At 42.5% G+C, this 23,047-nt stretch overlaps 1 protein-coding gene across 2 annotated transcripts in view; it reads left to right on the top strand.

Annotated features, from left to right (window-relative positions):
* Window positions 1-9,810: 9,810 nt before the first annotated feature.
* OSBPL8 (oxysterol binding protein like 8) overlaps window positions 9,811-23,047 on the top strand; it is an 81,043-nt gene continuing 67,806 nt past the window's right edge. For both annotated transcript variants that reach the window (XM_042889853.1, XM_042889851.1), the window contains exon 1: window positions 9,811-9,893. The gene's annotated coding sequence lies outside the window, so the exon portion shown is untranslated. The remainder of the gene's footprint in view (window positions 9,894-23,047) is intronic.

Here is a 23,047-nt window from a genome sequence, read left to right as displayed (position 1 = left end):
GTTTTCCTGAAGGTTGAGTTCAGTGCCTCGTGCTATTTGGCAAAAACCATTGCAGCTTGGGATGAGCTTCTCTGCTACCTCCTAATGAGTTATAATGCCCAAGACGCAGAAAGAAACAGCAGACAGATGGAACTAGTGATTTATGCATAGTCAGGAACAGAAGATAAGTGAGAGTGTTTATTGGAGCCATCTGCAAGCTTTATGCGCTGATCTTACAGTCTATTCATTATATCTTGACTTCACACCAGCAAGAGGATTCTTAATACACAAGTGGCAGTGAGCAGAAATGTAATAAGGTCAGTAGTAATGAAGATTTTAAGTTCCCTGAGAAGCGTAGCACACCTCAGTTTTCTGCTGAAAGAGGAAAGTCCTGCAGAAGATGCCCCAGTGTATGACTCAGACATGCTTAGTGGGGCACTGTTTTCCTATGCTTCTGAAGGCAGGGCATTTTGGCAGCCAGTGACCAGCCTCAGACAGTGCCAGGGCTCCCTCGTCAGTGGAAGGGAGATGTCCTTGGCTTTGGGATCAACAAGAAGGATGTCTCTGGGACCGTGTGGCACCAAGGAGGATGAAGGGTGACTACAGAGGAGGGCAGAGAGCAGCCACCACACTTAGACCCCTGCCTACCATCTAGGATGACTGAGTGTAACATGAAGAACAACAAGAGGCTGTACGGGGCAGGGAGTGGTGAGCAAAGGAAAGATGTTTCCCAAAGTGTTTGTAATGACTTTTTTTCTCCCTGTACCCAAATCACTGAGCAGAAGTTAGTGTTAAAATCCCCTGAGTGGAGTGCTGTACCTGCAATGAAACCCAAATAAGAATCTTCAAACCTAACTCCCTCACCTGCTCCCTGCAGTTCCTGGAAGTTCAAAGTTGCTCTGTGCCCTGCCTTCAGTTAATCCCAGCAATGGATTAACCGAGATTCACAAGAGTGGTCCCTTTCCATCACAGAATCATAGAACTGCTCAGGTTGGAAAAGATCTTAAAGATTATCCATCCATTCCACTTGTGCAGTCCTACCCTTCTCTGACCCTCTGTCAGACAGGCTTTCTCTTCTCCTTGCATTTGCTTTCAGGTCTCCTTTCTGCAGATTTTGTCTTGTGCCTATTCGTATGCCTCCCTCTGCTGTTGCTTTTCATTTTGTGCTTCACAGCCATATCATTTGTATGAAGTATTGCAGAGCTGCCAGAGCAGAGCACATTCTCTCAGCAAAGGAGCATGGAAAGTGCTGGGGAAGGGGTGGTCTTTTTTTATTCCACTCACAGTTACATTTCAGTGAATGCACGGGTTGCTGGAAATAATCAGCTAGACTCAGAATCAGCGTTTTTTAGTGATGAATTTCATTATTCAATTGAGCTATTTGCTAAGTTAAAGCCTTCATGAAAAATATCAGACCATGAAATTCTGGTTTTCAGCATTTTCTGAAGGCAGTAAGCTAGAATTTGGATGCACTTGCAACTCACTTGTTCAATTTCTGTGATACTGGAGGATACAGAGAGGAATCAGGTTAGAAACACACACTGGAGAATATGTAATGAAGTGTCCCGCTGCAGAGGAAGAAGGTCTTTTTAGCACTTGTTGAAATGAATGTTTTGGACACTTTTACTGAACATGGTCAAGTTTGTTCAAAACTTGAACTGTAGGAATAGTATGCCTATGTTGTGTGCAATTTCACAGTTCCACCTACCCAGCAGATATTCCCAGTCTTCCTTTGCATTCTTTCCATTGATTTTCCTCTGCAACTGTTATTATTAGAAATTGGCTTCTGTTATAATAGCAAAAGATCATAATGCAACGAAATATGTAAGTAGATTTCAGCCTTCTTCCATCCTAGTTTCACAGAGCTAAATAAATCTGGTAGATTTCTGTATGGCTTTCTGTTTCTGGTTGGGCTTTGTTCAGGAGAAACTATTAAACACTCTGAACTGTTATAAAAGCTTAATAATGTTTATTCATTTGCATTAGGGTCATGTAATTCTCTCTCTAATTTTATATTAAGCATTTGTGAGATCATTGTACCACATAAGAGAACTGAAAAAGAAAAGTATTACTCTCTAATCCCAACCAGAGTAAAAATAACTAGATTCTAGCTTTCACGTTTTTGAAAAGAAGAACTACGCGTTTAGGCAAATCGGGTACCAAAAGCTCCTCCTGATTAATGTAGGGATTAACAATAACAGCTAGAAAAAGTCATTTTGGAACCAGAAATGAGGCATAAAACACCCATCATATTCCTGAATGCCTGATTTCCAGATACAGCCTGTTTATCTTCAGTCAAGTATGTACTGCAATATTCCTGAAGTAGGAGTATCTTTTAGAGAGGAACAGAATATTTTGCCCTGTCCAAAAGTCCGTTCCTGGACCACTTGAGCATCTAGAACATTTACAAGCTTCACTAGAGTTTTTTATGCTACTTGAAACTTCCAGAAGTGTTTTCTGATGATTTTTTTTTCTTTTTCTTTTTTTTAATTACAGTTCTTGGAAAGACTCTTTGTTTGAGATGAACAATCACTTCAGTTCTACTCCTGTCTATTCCTGGACTCTGCCTTGTTCAAAAGTGTCTTTCACAGCGACACCTGCCCAGTGGAAAACTGATTTAATATCAATTTGAGTTGTTATTTTCCATAATTTAAATGTAATGATGGAGGAAAATTAAAGCCAGAATAACTGATATTGCCAGAGAATTTACAGATTTGCTTCAAAAGAAAATATGCAGTCAATGGCATTGTCACGTCTCCTTTCCTTGATCCCACAGGAACTACTAATATTTTTTCTAGGTTTAGAGGTAGTATTATATCTATCCCTTCCTTAGGAAGCTTTATTCAGACTGTATTTTCATACTTTCTAAGGTATTACTAAATTTAAGATCTTCACATTGCTTTCCCATTCAGAATGTTCCTTGCACAGAGGAAATTAATTAGATGTGATTTGTTCTGATGTATTAATGTCAGCTATTGCTCATTACTCTATTGCCTTTTGGTGCTCACAAGTAGATAATTTATTCTTCCCTATCTCTAGAAACAGAAAGGGCACAAAACGTAATTCCTTTGGTCAATTCTTCTCACACTCCTTTCAAAAATGGGAACTGTGCCTTCCATTTTCCAAGCCTCCAGAATTTCCTTTATCCTTGATGATGCAATAAATACTCGCTCCAGCAATGCTGTTATAGCTCTGCACACACTGCTGTCGATAGGAAGGCTGGTTTATTCTCTCCCTCACAAAAATCTTTATAGGGAAGATATGCCACAACTTTCGGATGTTTGGGATGATTTGAGTTACTGTTACTTTATGTTCTTCTGAAAAAAAAAAGGGATCAAGTCTTCTGGAATGTGCTTCATTGTCAAGGTTCATGACAACTGTAACATATACAATGACTACAAGGAAATGACAGTTCAGATATTCAGATATTTTGTGAGATGGAAATCCAGCTAAATTCATAGATTACAGGGTTTCATCAGAGAGGAATGACAAGAAGTTTCCAGTAGCTGGGCCAGTGATGAGCTTCACACATTGTATTTCATTTGTTTATAACTATAAAATACATGCCAAAATGGAGGGTATAACTCTCAGCTTACCAGAGTCAGCCTGTCAAGGTCCAGATGTGAAACACTGGCCTTTAATATACAAGAAAGTAATAAAAGTATAGTTAACAATGAAAAGTAGTATTGTATAACATGGAAAGGACCTAGAAACGGATGGGATCATTGGCTTCGGCGTAGATTTCTATATATCAGGCTTTCTTAAGATAGAAATAAAGTGTCAGATAATGGAGGAGCTGTGTGGTATAAGAACTAAAAAAGAGAAACATTGCTTGACTTGCTTTTCCCTCATTAGAAAATGTTTCTGACAGCCTGGAAACCACATAATCACAACACACATTTGCAGAGGTGGATGGAGTCTTTATTCAATTGCCCTGCTAAATAACAATCTCAACAAGACTGTGAGAGAGAATAGAATCATAGAATGGATCATCACAGATACCGGTGTTTTGCTCTGGATTAATGAATACTTGACTGTGAAAAAAAAATCAAATGTGACAGTAGGCCTTTTTTTGACCAAATCCCCCAAGCACTGACTAGATAACTACCCTGAACGGCTGAGATACTCTCAGTTCAGAGAATATGTTTTTAGTAATGATGTGCTAGAGGCCAAGCATTTACAAGACAAGTGAACTTAGCTATCTACCAAGAAGATGAAGGAGCTGAGATGTGCCAGCAATCCATAAGATTAGGATGAGGCCTGGAAATAGAATATGCTTTGAGGATTATGTATTAAGGAAATAAGGATAAAGACATAAATAGTACACACATTATGGGTGTGAATTCAATTAGCAATCAAAGTTTAGGAGGGAGCCTTGTAGCAAGATAGAAGGTTTCGTATGCAATATGCTAAGGATCAATTGAAGTTGCCACATCACCTAAAGCATCAATCTCAGCAATCAGTCACAAAGGGATTGTATTTGTAGCTGTCATGAGGTAGCTGAATGACATTGCTTATTGCCAACAAGTTTAAAAGCAAGGAGGACCTTGACTCACTCCAAGTTACAAGCACTCCATTCTGTCCTGAACAGGCCACAGATGGTATTCCATCCAGTATAATAGACAGCTGGTGGAAAAACAGGGGAAAGGAGACAACCCAGGAAAAAAAAAATCACAAAAGAACACCAAAAACCTTGGTAAAAACCCTGTTATTGAGAGAAAAGCAGATACTGCCTACTGACTCAGTGACAGACCAGAAAATTCCCACAGATCTGGAGGTCTCTCACTTTCCCTACAAGCAGATAATCTCCTTTTGGAAGACAGATTCTTGACTTTGAGTATGTCTTCTCAATATCCTGCACAAACTTTTACACTGAAGAAGAAAACAAAAGGGAGAAGTTCTTGATAAAAAGGCACACTTATTAAAATGTGTGCACATCTTTCTTCTTTCCTGCAAAACTGGCATGAGATGGAGGAATTATGTGAATGCAACTCCTGTAACCCTACTGATCTGTGTAGGAATTGCTGCTACATACCACTGACAAAACATGCAAGTATGCAGTGAGTACTGGATTTACATTCCTCCCAATCTAACATTCCAAAGATTTAGACTCAGGATGTGGTGAGTAAGTGAGGGTCTATGTGATAAGCTTGGAAAGAACAAATATTACGACTTCTTGCCAGGAGTAACCACCTGAGATGGATGGAACACGTGGATGACAGGGATACCCTGTGCAGAAGATTAAGACTGCAGAGCCACCCAGGTCTGGTTCTGACTCCCAGCTTTATTGCCTGGGAGGATTATATTAATCATGTAGCTACTTTTAGGCAGAGGAAGAATTCCACCTACGTACAACTGACAATGATATGTGATGGTGCAGAACAAGCCCTATACTCTCCAACTGCAAAGTTCTGAACTGGATTTATTAATCACTTCATTAACAACTGCGTACCTTTGGCCAGAACAGGTCAGTAGAGCCAACAGCCAAATACAGCTGTACTGTAATTGGTAATTGCATTGGTTCTTTTCACCTTCTCCCTCTTTCTTCTTCTCTTCTCCAAGAATGTCCTCAATATGGAGTTTCCAAAACAAACAGTTTCAAACCTGGGGAGCAGCTAGCCTGACAGTGCCACTTCGGTCTGATGCATCTGATGTTTGCAGAGAGCCTTGTAGAAGACTTGGGAAGGTCATTACTGGAAAGAATTATTTCAAACTCAGGAAAGAGCTGACTTTCTGCATGAAAAGTACCTTTACATCTTGCATCCTTTAACATTTTTTTTCACAGTAACAGACATTAACACAAAGGGTTTTGAGGAGGCATGCAAATTACATAGGAGGTAAAATGTGCTTTAGGTCTCCTTGCTGACAAAAACTTCTCAGCAGGATTACTGTATTTGAATCCTACTCATACAGATAAATATAATCTTATCAAGCTCAGCTCAGTGTGCGTGAGAAATGAGAGGTTCTCAACACAGAAGTTGGAAGCTAAAAAGATAACAGCACTCAGAAAGAAAATGGAAGCCACAGAGATGTGTGGAGAGAAGGAGCTCTCCCAAGATAGCAGAGGAGCTGATACAGCAGATGTTTAAAGAGGACTTGTCAGACAAGAGCATACTGAAAACTGAAAAAAAAAAGAAAAAAAAAAGATAAAGCAGACCAGGATTAAGAATACTTGAACACTGGGGATGCAAAAGAATAAAAATAAATATTCTGCTACTTGACAAAGTGCCTGAATTGAATTTAAAAAAAAATAATGCTATAACATCATGTCCTAAATAACTAAATATAACACAGAAGAGCAGGACTGACATATTTCACAGAGACAAGCTTAGATCAAAAGGAAGGAAGAACATATGCAATGGCATTACGGAGTGCCAATGCCTGTGACAGAATGAGCAGTTCTAGAAGCTTACAAAAGGAAAAAGTGATCCAACAGTGGAAAAATAGAAAAACGGACTGTCATATTGTGAATAAGTGGGGAAATTTATTTAGTAATCTAAATAATTTTAAAATTTCAAAGTATTTATTCAGAAATGCCCAAGTATTACCAAACAGTGTGATGAAAATGATACTATTAATGCTGTCTTCCATCACAGTCTTCCCGGAAACATACAAAAACTCTTTCAAATTTTTAATTCAAATGCTGATGATGCCACAATGCTTTTAAGTTCTCCAAAAGAGCACAAAGGGAAACGCGGTGAGTGGGGCGAGAAGTGTTGAGAGGCAGCAGAACTGAGCTCTACGAGCGATGCCGAGGCTCTCCCCTAGAGGGCAACGGAGGCTGTCTGAGAGTCCTCGTAACCCGGAGGCTAAAAACGTTTTCGGTGAACGTCAAGTTACAAGTCTTTTGCTATTCTGCCCCCGTCCAACCCCAGCTGCTTTTTAGTTATAGCCAAGCTTTTTTGTACTTATAATCAGTTATATCAACCTTCGCTGTAAAAACCTTTTCAAGCTGAGAAAAACACATCTATTCTCTTTGAAAGTGTTGGGAAGGTGGAATTTCTAGAAGAGCAAGGAAGAAATAGCTTCCCTGAAAACAGAAAACCATTCTTTCCTTCATATCAATGGTTCTTAATGCAAGATTTTTAGTTCATTTGTCAGTGGGATTTTTTTCCTTCTAATTTTGAAGATGTCCACCCCTGTGGATGTGTCAGGAAGCTGTCGTGTGTTCCTGAGAAAGCGAAAAGAAGTCAGGGTGCCACAAGCTCCCTTGTTAAGACTGCAAAAATCTTGCTTTACTTCAAACTCCACTGCTGCTTTTAGACTTCCTCTGTTTTACTTTACCAGTGAAGCCCCATGCGGTACGTGTTACCACTAGATGATATGATGACCCTTAAAAGGATTACAATGAATTATCCTCTGGTGACTCTGCGAGTATGCTATCGGAGAATAATGCAAATTTCCTTAGCTTCTTTTCTTTACAAAACCTGTTTGTGCTCCTGTGCCATCTACCATTCCTAATCATAGCCCAACCACAAAACAAAGCACTCTGCCCTCCTACTGTTCCCCTTACACTGTAAAGTACTTTATCTTATTTTCTGAGCAACAGCAGAAGATACACAAACCTAGGAAGGAGCTATGTGGTGGCAGCATTGTCCTAAGCTTCCACCCTCAGGTGGGGGCTGCTCCTGCCCCCAGATTTTATTCTATGAAACTGAGCCCTGGCTGGCAAAGCTCCTACCCTGCCAACTGTGTTATCCCCTTGGGCACCCAACTCACATTTTCTTGGGGAGCAACCTACTTGTACTGTTCTCTGACTATTTCAAACACTAGGCCCACCCTTAAATTCTCTGTATCCTTGCAATTTCAAAGGAAAACATGCCCTAATCAAAGCCTGGTATCAAAGATGGAACAGAGCTTGTCCAATTTTACACAGCAGTTTCCATCTCTTCTTTCCTCTGCCTCCAGCTAAGAGGGTTGGTAGCTGTGGCCTTCCTACAGGAAAATTGGTTCTTTTTTTTCCTACTGCCATTCGTGATTCCCAGGGACATGCAATGCGGGCAAATGCTTTCACCACTCAACATATCAGTGGTGCCAGTCATGTATTTCTTCCACTTGAAGCCCTAATGACTGAGATACAAACTCCTATTATCCATCAGCATTCTAGGTCCTCAAACATGAATATACAATAGTGCACAGTCATTATCCCCTTGCTATAAGAGGCCAATTACCACAATTTCTGTGATGTAACCTAGGTTTGCACAACCTAATGAAACCTATGTCAGCATTTATTCAGTTCAGTTGACATCATGTGATCAGAGAACTGGGCTTCTCCATAAAAGATTGCTGTTTTGGCATGCTGGCAGCCTCCCCTCCTATTGCAGACTGAAATACAAGAACTGTAATGCTAAGAAAGCACTCTAGGAGATGAGTAAGAGGAGTTTACTGGTGACCTCCAGGAGAGGCAAAGAGTGCGGCATGGATTCAGCTGGTATGCACAGACCAGTTCCTAGCTGCCCGAGTGCCTGGTGTCATATTCCTCACACATCCGACACCGTGACCTGCCCATGGTTGTCCTGTGGGACTTCAGGCGCCCTGTTTCCTTTCTGCAGCTCTCTTAACATGACTGGGCAATCACGATGATTCTGAAAGCAGCATTATAAGAACTGCCCTCTGCCACAAGGCCAGAGGTGATTGAGTCACAAATTGCACACAACCGCCTCCCGCTGCCAGAGTCAGCCCGTTAGCTAGGCCACAGCCTTGTGAGTTAAAGCTGAACGGAGAGAGCCTGTGTATGTACCTCCCATCAGTGAGAATTATCCCATCCTGGTGCCTCCTTCAGCAAAAAGTGGTGTTGAATCATAGAAAGCTTTGTGCAGAAAAACTCCAACTTATTTCTGAGAATGAAAACAATTGCTTGCTGCGTTCTTCAGCATTCTGTACCTAACAGCGGAGGGGAAAAGCAGTGTTCTGCAGCTGGAGATCCATGCGTGTATTTCTACAGACCTACGTGAAAGAAAAAGAAATGCTGCTGAAAGAATACTCAGCCTTTAATTAACTCTGCCTATTTGAGGAACAGAACAAAAAGACTGTGAGTGGAACATTGGCCGGAGATAATGGACTCCCAGTGACACTGACATAATGAGATAACACTGAAAAACAGATGGAGCTGAAGTTGTACTTTCAGGGTTGGAAGCATTCATCCTTTGGCAATTGCTGTGCCACTAGTTAGCTGGGCAGCACTGGAGGCACCAAATGTCTTCTGTCTGTACTGACAGCAATTTCTCTTGACATAAGTGGAAAGAGGATGCTCAGCATTTCCAAAGTTACTCAGCAGTTCGCAGCTGCTCCCAGTTATAGCAATTGGCAGGCGATGAAAACCCAAGGTACAAATTTGTTTTATTTTAAATATGGCAACATGTGCTGTGGGTTTATATTACCAACACATACACGGCTAAAACTGCTATGAGAACACACTGAACTCAGTTCCATACAAACATGAAGAGCTCCTTCGCTGTGGGGGTGACGGAGCACAGGAGCAGGCTACCCAAAGAGGCTGTTAAGTTTCCTTCTGTGGAGATACTAAGGCCTCGCCTAGACGCCTATCGGTGCGACTGCGGGGAGCGCACTTCAGCAAGGGTAGGACTCGATGATCTCCCGCTCCCCGTTACCAGCCATTCCCCCCGTGTCCCCATGGCGCGGGCAGCTCCCAACGCCTACCGTCGCCCCCCCACCCCAGCGACCAACGGCACTCGCACGACAGGCCGGCGCGCGCGTGCGCTCGGGCTATGGCGGCGGCGGCGGATGAGCGGATCAACCGGCGACCGGGCGCGTGCGCGCGGCGGGCGGGGCTGCAGCTGAACGAGAGGGGCGGGGCGGCGCGGGGGCGGTGAGGGGTCCCGGTGCCGCTCCCGCTCCGGCCGCACTGGTTGGGCCGAGCCGCGTCTCCCGCCCGGACCCGGCCGTGGGGACAGGTGAGCCGGCGCCCCGCCGGGGTCGCAGGGCGGAGGGGTCGTCTGCGTGGCCCCGCGGTGCCTCCCGCTTGGCCGGGGGTGGCGGCTGCCGGGCTGCGGGGCGGGCCGGCCGTTGGGGCGGTGCGGGGGTCCCGCGGGGGTCGGCCGCGCCGGGAGTGCCGCCTGCTGGGCGGGCGGAACCGCAGCCCCGCGGTGTGCGGTCTGCGTGGGTCTCTGCGCCCGGCGGGCCGCTGGCAGCTCGGCGGTGACCGACACCCGGCGACAACCAACTCCTGACGCGGGCTGTGCCGCTCTCGGAGCGCGGTCCGAGCGAAGCGAGCTCTCGGGGCGGAGGGCGGGAGGCCTCTGCTCGCATCTGGAAGTTTTCCTAACTTCAGTCATTTAAACTGAAGTACAGAAAATATAGATCTGTTTGGTCGCCGTTACGCAGTTGAGTCGCTGCTGGTGCTTGTTCGATATTAACCTAACGTTCAGAATTTTGGGGACACAGCCGCGGGTATTGAATTGAAGCTCTCAGCCAACGTCAGTGTAAGAGAACTGGGCACAGTGCAGCTCCCATCACGTCTGCCCTACAGTGAGTCCGGCGCTGCTGCAGCGCTGCTCTGAGTGCAGGAGGAGAATGGCTCGGTGCGGCTGACACCTGGTACCTTCCAAAGGCACTGAAGCAATTCTGCGTGCTGCTCCACTTCAGAGTTCCCTGACAGCTACTGTGAGAGTGTTTGCTTCTTTGGTCTCATAGTGGTTTTGCGTTGCTACTCCTGAGCTTTGAAGCAGTTTGTTTCCTGAGCAAACAGCTTTCTAGAGCTCCTTTCTGAGCTCTGACTTAACGCAGTCTGTTTCAAAACTGAAGCACTGATCTGCTCACTTGTGGGTGCTGGCTTAATTTTTGTCTTGTTGGGGAGTTGCTTAGGTGCTGTAAGTAGAGTGAGTTGCTGAGACAGATATAACTTAGAATACAACGAGCAATGTATGTTTTTCTTTTCCTTGGTCAAATGTGGTTAAAGGACAGGGCTCTATTTAAACATGCTTTCATGTCAAATTACTGTAAAATGAACTTCTCAGAAAATAACCGTGCAGCTCTCGTGTCCACACACAGCAGTGAACTTCTGGGGGTACTTCATGTTCTGTGCTTGAATTGTCATCAATGTTTGTTTAAACTTGTTAACTTTTACTATGGAAGGAAGAATTTCCCGAGGCTGCAGGGAAAACTGTTGGGCTTGTGTGCTTCTTACTGGGAACTGAACCAGGGTGAAAGGCAGGCTGATTTACTAATGGTTTTTCTTTAGATCTTACCGTATTGCTTCAGGGTTTTACAGCTGGGGGAGCTGAAGTGCTAGAATTAGTAGAAAATGGAAGTTTAGGATTGCTGTGCTTTGGGGACGATAAATATTCTGTTGAACTGGTCAAGAAGGGCCAGGGAATTACACGTACTGCATTCCACTTTTTTTTGTCTGTTGTCATGCTTTCAAGGAAATGCTCATGCAGCCACCCAGTACAAGAACCTGTGCATGCTTGTGCCCTATGGATTTGTGCTCCAGCTGCCTCTCCCTCTGGTAGATCTTTGTGTGGAGCGCTTTGCCAGCATTTAATCAACCGTGCTGCTGATTTGGCTCTCCTCTGTTCCCTGGTGGCTGTTCCACCACCTGCCTCCCTATTGCATTTCACACAACTGTTCTCTGACACCTCTTGGGTAATTTTCAGTGGGGGTTTCTCCCTTATCCCCCATGTGTATCCCCCATGTGCTACAAAATCTCTGTCATGTTAGGCTATCCTCCAAGCAATTTCTCATGTTTGTCTCTTGGGCTTTTGTTTTGGAACAGAAAATAAATTTGATACAGAAAACACATGACATCATATAGATAACTATTCCAAATGAGCCAACTGGCTTTTCTTTTTGAGCCTATATCAAGCCCTGAGGTACTCAGATTTCTGATTAAAAGCAGAACAACTTCTAATGCACAGCGGACAAGATATTAATAAAAGAGAACAGAAGAAGTCCATCAGTGAAGAAACAGAGCTGTTTTCTAGGAATCAAAGTAGTTAAGACTAGGCGGTAAGTTACCTAAAAGTGGGGATTTTTCTGATGTAGCATTCAATGTAATGAAGGCAGTGCAGAGGGTATGGTTGTGTTCCCAAAATGGTACAGTGTAAATCTTGGTCAGATCTTGCTACCATGGCAGGTGTGCTTCTAAGGAGATGGGAAGCAGCTGAAAGCTTTTTGAGATGGGTCCTTATGCAGCCCCTGCTGTTGCATGAAACCAAGCAGTGCAGCTCTTCAACTACGGAGATTCAGTGAATTGGTGAGGAAGTAAGAAGTCCTGCTGCTAAATGTCAAATGGTGCTGTACTGAGTGACACATTGTTTCCTCCCCACTCCCCTTTCTTATTCTGTGCTCATACTGATATTGAGACTGCCTTTCTAGTTAACTTCTATTACAAGGCATGTAGCAATAGTAGTAGTAATAGTTAACAACACATAATTGATAATTATATGTTTCAGCAGTCTGTCTTTGAGAGATGCACAGTCTTAGGGGTCAGAAAGATTTTTCCTGAAGGCTTTGTTTCCTTTTAGAGGGCTGCTTCTGGATTTTGCTTGAGTGATTTATTTTGCTGTTATGCTGTGGATAAAGTTGATAACCTCTCTGTTTACTGCCAGTAGTTTGCTTCCTTCCCTCTGCTGCTACAGCTCTTCCACTAATGCAGAGTGAAGGGCTTACAGCTGGAGCCGCTTGAATGGCCTCTTGCTTTCCTTTAAAAGGTATGAGCAGATATTGAGGCTAGTGTGGCTTTTGCAAGTTTTTCAGATGTCAGAAGGTCTAATTGTAACCAGAGAGTATATTTAAAAAAAAAAGTTATTTCCTCTGAAAAAAATAGTATTCGCTTTCACGATCTTTGGAATTAAATGGAAAATACGTTGTTACTTTGTGCACTTCCTTTGAGCCCAGACTTAAACAATCTGCATCATTTTGGAGATGTTTTTTATAAATCAATTTCTGATCAAGGAAATGGTTTCTCTACCTAAAAGGTTGATCAATTTGAACTCAGTAGAAGCTGCTGCTTGTGGCTTTATCTGCAGAAAACACTTGGCCAATAGCAAGTTGCATACTTTTCCAGTAGTTTGTCTCAGTTAATTCACTTTTTTGTCATTTTGTACTGTAGACTTGAAGGAGCTTGGTGTTTCGAGGACTGACCTTCACCTCTAAGAGGAAGGTATAAATGCAGCACTGAACATTATAAACTGAGGGATGTTTAGGAAACAGTTCTTGTAATAAGGTGCTGTTTAACAGCAGATATGTTAGTATGAAGTGTTCTGTTCAGAGTAGCTGGTTCTGGATTGTACACAGTTTGAATTCTGCACAGTATTTTGGTATGTTTGTTATAAAACAATGTTTTATTCCATCTGGACTCTGCAACAGGAAAATCTGTTGCAGATGTAACGTATATGGTAGCATAAAAAAAACCTCTTGAGAGCAACTAGAAGTGTCTGACAGATGGTAAGAGGCATTTGAAAAGTGAGATTTTCATTTTGAGGAAGTAACGTGGACTTCTGATACAAGATGAAGAAATAAGCCTCATTTTCTTCACGCTGTTAGCAGTAGATGCGAGTTTGAGCTTAGTTTGCCTTTTCCCTCAATGTGCAGTGTTGATAGTCCAGTGAAACCGTTACATCTGTGTCTTTGCAAGCTCCTGAGTTTGCAGTGACTTTGACACAGAACTGAAGTGTGCGTATCTGACCTTCCTCCTTTTTTTTTTTTTTTTAATTCAACCATTTCCCTGCACCGTATCTCATTTCATGTTCTCATAGCATCTAGGCTTGAATAAATTCGTGCACTATCTGTATGTTCGTGTATTTTCCAGTGCTGTAATCCTGTCAGCCAGCATTTGTATTGAAGTAATGCAGAAGATGTTGATATAGCTGTTCAGTTGAGGCAAGGGAAAGCAGCTTGTTTCTTTTTGTTATCTTTACCTTGCCTGCAAGCAGAAGCTGTGCTATTCTGAAGACCAGCTGATTGGTTTTTTGTTTTTTTTTTAAAGGCTTGGAATTCACAGGGCGGCATGTTACTCCTAATTTAAACACATCATTTATTTTTTTAAATGAAAGTATTGTTACACAACTTAAGGAAGTGTGTTTGTTGAAGGAACTGTGCATCAGAAGATAAGTTGGTTTTGGTGCTCGTTGGTTTGAAGCTGATAGCAAGCTGGTGCCCAGTATACTGAAGAGGATACTTGACTGGGGTTGGTCTTTGTCTTTCCTTAGGAATAGCTGCAGTAAGCTCTGTAACGTTTTCCCCTCTTCCCCCCACAAAGGTAACAGTACTTATAGATGATTTACTTGACTCCTCAAATGACAAATGGCAGAACCGTCATTCCAACACTGGGATTTTCCAAAGTACAGGAGGCTTTTTTATGAATACCTGTGGAGTGCCTCATCTCAGCAGCTGGCTTAATTTCCTCAGAAAATGTTCTTTACATATGTGTTTATAGATGATTTGGAGAGCTAAGGCAAACAACGTGTTACTTAAAATAGATATATTAAGTAACATGGGCATCATTCTTAATATGAGATTTGGGCCGTGAATGCTGGTTCAGTTGCTATCTAATTTGTGAATTACTGACGGTTCTTGGCAGCATCCTGTAGGAGAAATACGATTCATTTTAAGAGACATGGACACTTTTTGACAGGTACACACCAGGTTCCTTCGCATGAGATTTTCTGTAGAATTTTTTTTTCTAATTACTGTTTCAACATGTAGTAATAAGGATAGTTCTGCAGGCCACGTGAGCACTCTCCTAGGCAAAGCACAGGCAGCGTTTGTTCAGGCAGTGCACTGAGGGTTCTTTCTTGCTCTTTTTGGTTAACGTGCTCAGATTGTACGTTCTTGCAGTCTTTGCAAGTTTACAGAAGTATGTGATGATGCCATAAATGTGTGATTAGATACTCGTCAAGTGGTGCTGAATTAAGAAACATACGTTTACTTCAGAGCTTAGCTTCCCTCTTCCAGCGGTGAAGTAATGAGGAAGATCACTCAGTATGGGGATTCAGTGATAGAAGACATTTGCAGTGCTAAATAGCAATTTTTTTTCCCTTATTGCTGCGTGTTAAGCTGACCAATGGAAGTAGCTGCTTGCAGGTCACAAGCAGCAATTAGAGAGCTCTGCATGGTGCACGTCTGCAGGGACATCAGTGCTGTAGGACTGGTCTCCTTAGCTGAGCCAGGGCACTGACACATCACACTGCTGCAGCCCTAGGGGCTGTTGTGTGGCAGGTAGCCGGGCAGGAGGCCTGCTCTGTGTGAGGTGGGGCGTGCGCAGAGAGCAGAGCAATGCGGCTCTTCTTTCAGTGTGGCCTGCAAACCTTTACCCTTTGTAAAGCAAACACTGTTCTTGAGCATGGCAAGCATAGCTAGGATATTGTGTGGACATGGAAACATTTGGGCTAGATAAACTACAGGTCTTTGTTTTGTAGCTGTGGGGGTCAAAACTGCACTGCTGTGTTGTACCAGGGGAATGGGTTTACCATTGTTTGTTGTTGAAGGACTGCTCAGAGTGCGTGCGGCCTAAAGGCAAATATTTAATGTGGCCTGGAAGATCACCAGTCTTCCTCCTCACATGACATTACCTTTGTCCGATAAGAGCTGCACTGTAAGGCCTTCAATGTAAGTTCCTTTTTGCATTGTTAAGAGCTCTTGTGATGTTTCTCTCTGTATTTTTCCAGTGGGAAGCCATCATAAGAGTTAGTTTATCTGTTGCCTGCTGAGAGCTGAGATGGTTTAGATAAATGTTTGGAGTGGTGTAAGCAACTACTGAGAATGGGTACTAATAATATAGAGAAAATGCTAGTCATTTAACTTTTACTTTCCACTCATTCCCACTCTCAAATGTATCATGGAATAAAGGCAACTCCCATTTACTTACTGGGTTCACTTTGTGCTTTGGTCCTTTTTAGAGAGTGTAGCAATGTGCTTCCAGGCTTGTAGAAGGGACTCTCAGCAAAGGAGGATGGCAGTGCTGTCTGCTTCCTATCCACATTGTTGTCTACACTCTGTCCACTGGAAGGATGCAGCACTTATGCACAGGCTTTGCTCAGCACCCCTTGACCTGCTTTGCAAATGGTTGCTGAGAAAATGGTATCTCTGGTCCTGCAGATTGATGGGCAGGGGCAGCTCTGTTGTGTTGCAGTCCTGCCCAACAGAAGGGAGCCAATGGAGCCAGCTGGGCATGCTGGAAATGGACTTCTTCTCCCCTAAGAATTGTCTGTGTGCAGTTTCACTTTTTTTTGGAAGAAGTCACTTGCTCTGTGCTCTAAATTTTAAATCTTACTTTCACATGATGAAGTTCTTACAGAGCCACAGGACTTCTGTGCAAATAATGGCTGTGCCAGCATTGCTTCCACTCTGCCACGCACTTGCCCAGGGTTGTAAGGTCTGAAGAAGCTGTGCAAGATGTTGGGTGGAGATGTCAACTGCATGATATTTGCTGTTACTGTATGAACTTCTTAGAAAACAGCATGATGGTCATTATTGTGAGCAGTGGAGACAACTTTTGGAGATTTCGCAGAAAACTTCAGATTCAACTCTGTTATCTTTTTCCCAAGCATTCTGTATTTTGGCCAGGTGTACTGCATGTAACATGTGATCCAAATACAGGTTATATTCTGAATGCATTTCCAGTGCTGTTTTTTTACTGCTTGTGCATGTTCTTGTGCATGTTATACATTAGATGTAAAATCTGTCTTCTGAAGTGCTTAGAAAAAAGGGAAGGCTGTGACAAGGGAGAAGAAATTAGCTTGTGAGAGCACTCGTATACCTGTGTTGGTGTATTTACCAGTTTGTGAGTGCTGCTGCTTTGATGATTTTGGCATAATGCTCTTTGTCTTCAGTGCCAACTTTGCTGCTGTTGGAATTTGGTTACTCAATACTGACATGTTTTAGAAATCGTGTCACTATTGTTCTTTTTTCCCGACCCCACAGTATGCTTTATAAAATTGCCATGTGTTAATTAAAGAATCTCATAATAGTGAATGAACTAAAAATACAAATGCAAATAATTTCAGTGTAGTTTATTATCTAAAATGAATCCAATTAGTCATGGACATTCTTACAGATTCTAGTATCTCATCTACTCAGTTTTGTCAACTACACTTGATTACAGCCTGTGTAATTAAGACAACAGCAAAAAAAACCCCTCAAACCAACTAAAAAGACCACTCATGACAGAAAGCTGAGAACAGTGACTCACTGGAAGGCTGTGCTGCCATTCAGGAGACCTGGACAGGCTGGAGAGGAAGTTGGCCGAGGTTCAACAAAGGCAAAATGTGGAGTCCCACACCTGGGGAAAAGCAATTGCATGCATCAGTACGGATTAGGGGCTGAGCTGCTGGAAAAGAGCTTTGCAGAGAAGGAGCTGGGCGTCCTAGTGGACAACAGGTTGGCTGTGAGCCAGCACTGTGTGCCCTTGGAGCTAAGAAGAACAGTGGTATCGTGGGGTACGTTAAAAAGAGCATGATCTGTAGGTTAAGGGAAGTTATCTTCCCTTCTGCTCTGCCCTGGTGAGGCCACATCTGGAGTGCTGTGCCCAGTTGCCCAGTTCAAGAAAGACAGGGAACTGCTGGAGAGAGTCCAGTGGAGGGCATCAGAAATGATGAGGAGCCAGGAGTGTCTCCCTTATGAGGAGAGACTGAGGGAGGTGAGGGCTGTTCAACCTGCATAATAGAAGACTGGGGGTGGGGGTGAAGGGGGGTTATCAACAATTGCAAATACCCAGAGTGAGCAAGGCCAGGCTCTTTTCAGTGATGCTCAGCAACAGGAAAGGAGACAACAGGTGCTAATATCCTGGAACACAGAAGTTCCATCACAGCTTGAGAAAAATCTTTACTGTGAGCACTGAGCAAGCTGGCCAGAGAGGTTATGGTGCCGTCTTCTCTGGAGATGCTCAAAGCCTGCCTGGACATCTTGCTGTCTAACCTACTGTAGGGAGCCTGCCATTGCAGGGGGTTGGACTAGATGATCTCTAGAGATCCCTTCCAACCCCACAGTTCTGTGATTCTGTGGGGAAAAACAAGCCCCACCCAAGCAAATAAAACATAATTAAGTCCATTTTTGCAGTCTGGCCAAAACAGTTGTTGTAATTCGTTTTGTATAGGTTCCTTGATGAAAACAAAGTATCAGGAAGTCTTTCCAGTCAAGATGAATAAAATTTGTGAAGTATGAAGCCTTTGTCATCTTTTTAAATAAAAAATTAAAAAACCCCTTTGTATTAGGTTAGTATTAGCGCAGAACACAAGCAGATGACTGTGAACTTTATACTGTGGAGGCCTGTAGGGGTTACTGGTTTCAGTATATGGCATATGTAACTGTAGCAAAACTGGTGTAGCACAGTCCGCACTAAATAGTGCACAGAGACATCCAGGTGCTACCTCAGAAGAAAGGGTTTGTGCTTTATGTACTGCCTTACAATGGGATGGGCTGCTACCAGCCATCTTTTGCTGTGAGAAGGCTCGTGGCTTGTACAAAGAGTAGAGGTGCTTTGCCTCAGTTTTTCAAAAGATGAGGAAAAATAGATTAGCTTATAAGTGCCTTGTATTAGGAAAGGTAGGAATGCCATCTATACTTCCACATAAAACGTTTTTCAGAATCTGTTAGTTGAGCTGTTTGGGGATAGAAGACTAATGCCATTGTGGGCCTGCTTTTCTACAAACCTTAAAAGCTACGGTTCTACTCTTTGAGAGGTTATTGGGCACTGAAGATTTGTTATTATTGTAATACCATCTGGAAGACTTAAGAATACGTATGTACTTGGAAGACACTTGATTTTTTTAAATTAAGGTGTAGTCCAAGTGTAAATGAAGAATACAATTCCCAGAGATGTTATGTTTGTATGTGGAGTGTGGTAAGTAAGGGAAGTTTTATCTTTTCCTAGTATACTGGCCTAAAAAATACGGGAGTAGTCCCAAGATGAAATACTAGTGTGATGAAAACGTCAAGAACTGAAAAAAAAGGGACACAGCTGTTACTCCTTTTAGCATATAATTGTCACTAATCTTTGAGCACTTATTGTTTGGTTCAAGTCTAGGTGAAACAAAACTTGTGCATGAACTAAAGCAGAGTTAAAATAAAGCTTAAACCAAAAAAAGACCTTCTGAAGACTCAAATAAAGCTAGTAGGATTGGGAAGAAAAATTGCAAAGGAGAAGTTCTGTGGGTGCTGGTCAGGAACAGGCACGGACTGGGTGAGAATTCGGTATTTCTAACAGACTGATCTCTTTTCAGCTGACACTGACATAGTGGAGCACTGTTTATTGGCTGCCCTGCTAAAATCAGGGGCAAATACAGTGGTAATTTGACTTTGGCCAGTATGCCAGGGATTGTTACATGTGCTGTACAGCCAACATGCCGTTATTCTGAGTGTAGTAGACCAGGTTCTTTCCAAATTTTGAAAATAAGAATCACTAAGGTTGGAAAAGACCTTCAAGATCATCCGGTCCAACCATCCACCTATCACCAGTAGTACTCACTATACCATGTCCCTCAACACAAAAACGTGTTACATCTTGTTATTGTGGGTTGTATGATTGAGTAACAGCATGCATCATCAGAAGTTAATACAGAAGACCTTTGGGAAAGAGGGGGGTCTGTGTGTTAGAAGTCATACATGTCATGTGTGAGGTGTGCAAGAAGAAATTTCAGGATCAGTGCTGGTGTTCAGATTTATGTGTCTTCCAGTTCTCTAGATACCAGTCTCTAAGACGTGCTGTTTGCTTATGGTGAGAAATTACAGTGCTCTGTCCTCCTTTGTGGCACGTTACCTTTTTTGTCTTTTCTGTTTGGAGCTGTTATGAAAGGTGAGCGACAGAGGTGGGGGCAGGTGGAGGATAGAGCTGTAAAAGCCATACCTGAGGCAGTGTGTTTGTCAAGGCAGTGTGACTGCCCTCCTGACCATGCTGCTGGTGGCTGATATGTTTAATACTTGAGGTGGATCTAGCATATGTGTCACAAATGGAGGAATGCCATTTGTCAGTGCAGAGTTGCACTTGATACAGTGGCTGCATGCACACCTGGTGGACAGTTCTCTGCCTGAGTTGAGATGGCTGTTTTGCTTCTACTCTCCTGCTGCCTGAGCAGGATGCTGCGTGTCTTCTGCATGTTAGTTTGAGTTAGGAAAGGACATCTGGGATGGCTGCCCCTGTGGTGTATGTCCTGTCTACTTTCTCCTGTAGTTCCATCTAAACTGCCTGCTCTGATTTCCTTGATTACTTCTCATCTTTCTTCGGCCTTGGTCTCCTGCACAGATTGTGGTTAAATGGCTGCAGGGAGATTTCTGTCTTATTTCTTCCACCTCTGGGCACCATATGACTAACCGTGGCCTTAGCTATTTTCAGAAGGATATAGCTTTAGAAGAGGGAATAGTCATAACCTTGTATTCCCTCTGGACAGCTCAGACACTGTGGAGGGCTACTGGTTTGAGGTGAGGGTAGATTCAGTTGTGTTTTTGTTTTTTTTAAGGTGGTATGCTTGCAGGTGACATAGAGACAGTGGTATGTGCTATGTGCCTGTCAAACAGACAGTGCCTGTGAAGCATCTGCCTAACTGCAAGGACTTGCTACACCTGTAGAACATAGTCTGCATGTAGGGGTGCATCTATTTTCATGTGTAAGGGAGCAGTACTGGTAATATATCAGAAACAGATTCCTTTCTGTGAAATGACTGTCATCTGTTCAGAGCTGTTGCCTTCAAATAAGCACAACAGAACAGTAGGGGTAGGCTACACCTGAAGTCCTTCATATTCTTTGCAGCTTCCTTTGGAAAAATGAGGCTTTTGTGTGGGTAAGCAGAGCAAATTTATATAACCTCTCTGATGCAAATTGAAGACTTTGCAGATAACTCTTTGCTTTGATTCGTGTCTCTTTAAAAGTCTAAATTGAGTTTGCACAATATGCACGAAGTTGCAATTCTAAGCCAGTAATTCTGGATTCAAAATTTATGCTGCAGTGTTACTAGATTGACCATTTTGATCTGTTGGATCACAGTAGACTCACGTAGCATTACATTTCTCCTGTACAGGAATTACAATTTTTGTAATGTTTCTTTTGTGATCAAATGAATATCTCGTCAGGAATAAAAATGCAGTCTTTGTGCTTGTGGAGAGAAGCCAATATCACATGAAGCATGCTTTGTAAGTTTAATTAAAGGCTCCAAGTATACCTTCCTATGAGGATGTGCTGCTTGGCATTTGTCAAGATAGTACTGTGATTCAAGATTGGATTTATATGGAACTGCCCTGACTGTGCTGCTGTGACAAGAGTGGATAAATCTCAGTGCAAACAGCTACCTTACAATGCCTGTAGTAGAAACTCTTCAGGGGAATAAATGAGCTTCAGGCATATGATCTTTAAAAGAAAAGTGCAGGTTCTATTTATTTGAATAACTCACAGAGATACTTGTAAGAGCTTTAGCCTGATCTTTGAAATCAGCAACCAAAAATAATGTTTTTCTTTAGAAAAGATTCTCCTATCATTAAAAAGAGGAGCCTCACTGAGGTAAAGGAGCTCCACATAGCAAGCTTATGCTTGCCAAGCAAGGTTAAAACAAAAAACAAAAACCAGAATGAAAAGCAGTAAGCTGCCCTATGAAATTAGAGAAAAACTGATGGAAATAAATCTGAGTGCATGGACACACCTGTCATCAACTCCAACTGGTTCTCAGCTTGGAACAGGTACACATGCTTTTACTTTATGTAAAGAAGGAAGTGTAAGGCAGTGAGGCTAGTGGTGCGTGGGGGTGGTTGGTTTGTTCTTCGTTTGTAGAGGATCTCTCATTTGGGCACTGCCAGCCTTTCAGCTCACAGGTTACAAATTGTGTTGCTTTACATGTAAGAAGCATGTTTTTGATGAATTCTAGTTTAGTACTTTTTTTCAGGTTTTGGCATATCTTTTTAACTCTGTTTGTTAATTATTCTATATAATAAGTTATGGAATCTTCCTTTCTCTTTGTATGTGCACAGAATTCTTTAGATCTCTGAAATTCATACCATCTTGGCAATTTTCATGCTGTGAATACTTAATAAGTATATTGCAAGTTCTTCAGCAGAACTTGCAACAGTGATTTGTCCATCAGGTTACTGAAGATCCATCTCAAAAATTAAACTTCTCAATGGCTTATTCTGCTTTTTGAAAAAGACCAGTGACTTATCAGCAACATGATTGCAGGCTATTGCTGAGTAGGAATGGGAGCCTTAGGGTTCTTGAAACTTTGAGTCTTTCAATTTTGCTTTTAGTTATAAACTTCAGGAAGGCTTTGCTGCATCTTGGGTTAATAGTATAAAGGGTAACTCAATTGTTATTCTTGAGAACTATGGATTGCAGTCTGAGTTTTATTTTTTTTTACTTTTAAATCTGAATGTGGAATGTTGTCTGGCAGCTGACCTTTTGCAGAAACAGCATGTACAAAAGCATTGGTGCTGGTAGTCACGGCAGAGGAAAAGGAAGCTCGAGTGACAGAGAACTGATGTTACTGCCAATGTACTCCCAGTGTCCAGAAGTGATAGCTGAAACATCTGAGACATTGCACGAAATCCCAACTGTTATTCATTGTAAACATTTTTGAGGGTTTCAAAAGTAATGCTTATAATTCCAGCACTAACAGTCAACGTAATTTTATGAGATTAAAAAAAGAAACAAAAAAGTTAGATTCTTGTGGGTGAATGAAATGTAAACTGTTGCCTTAGAGGATATTTCTGTCTTAAATTCAGACTTGAGATACTTAGGTTGTCTCTCCAAGGATGAGTAGCGTCTGTTGTGATTCATAATATTTAAAGATGTTGGGGGATGTGTTGTAGAAGCAACCTCTTCCCTCATAACGTGAATTTCTGAATATAGTTCAGAGTCTTCATTGAGGTGACTGTTGAATTTCTCTCTTTATCTGTGAAGTCTTGGAGGGAGGGAAGGAAGTGTGACTTGTTTCTTTGTTTGCTTGTTTTTTCTTGTTATGTTGGGTTTTTGATTTGATTTTTGGACTGAACTGCTCTTTGCTTCCAGTGACAGTTTACTTTTTAAGGAGCTGGAGAGTTCATTGCAAAACATCCCAGAGTTTGCTGGGAAGGCCACTGCTTTCTGGGAAGTATGTGCCAGGATTCCAAGCACACTGGAGACCTAGAGGAT

Source organism: Lagopus leucura, unplaced genomic scaffold (genome assembly GCF_019238085.1).
Source record: "Lagopus leucura isolate 7727_CA_CO unplaced genomic scaffold, USGS_WTPT01 Super-Scaffold_100159, whole genome shotgun sequence".
Taxonomy (NCBI): Eukaryota; Metazoa; Chordata; class Aves; order Galliformes; family Phasianidae; genus Lagopus; species Lagopus leucura.
The sequence above is the reverse complement of the archived record's forward strand: the minus strand, read 5'-3'. Positions and strand labels throughout refer to the sequence as shown.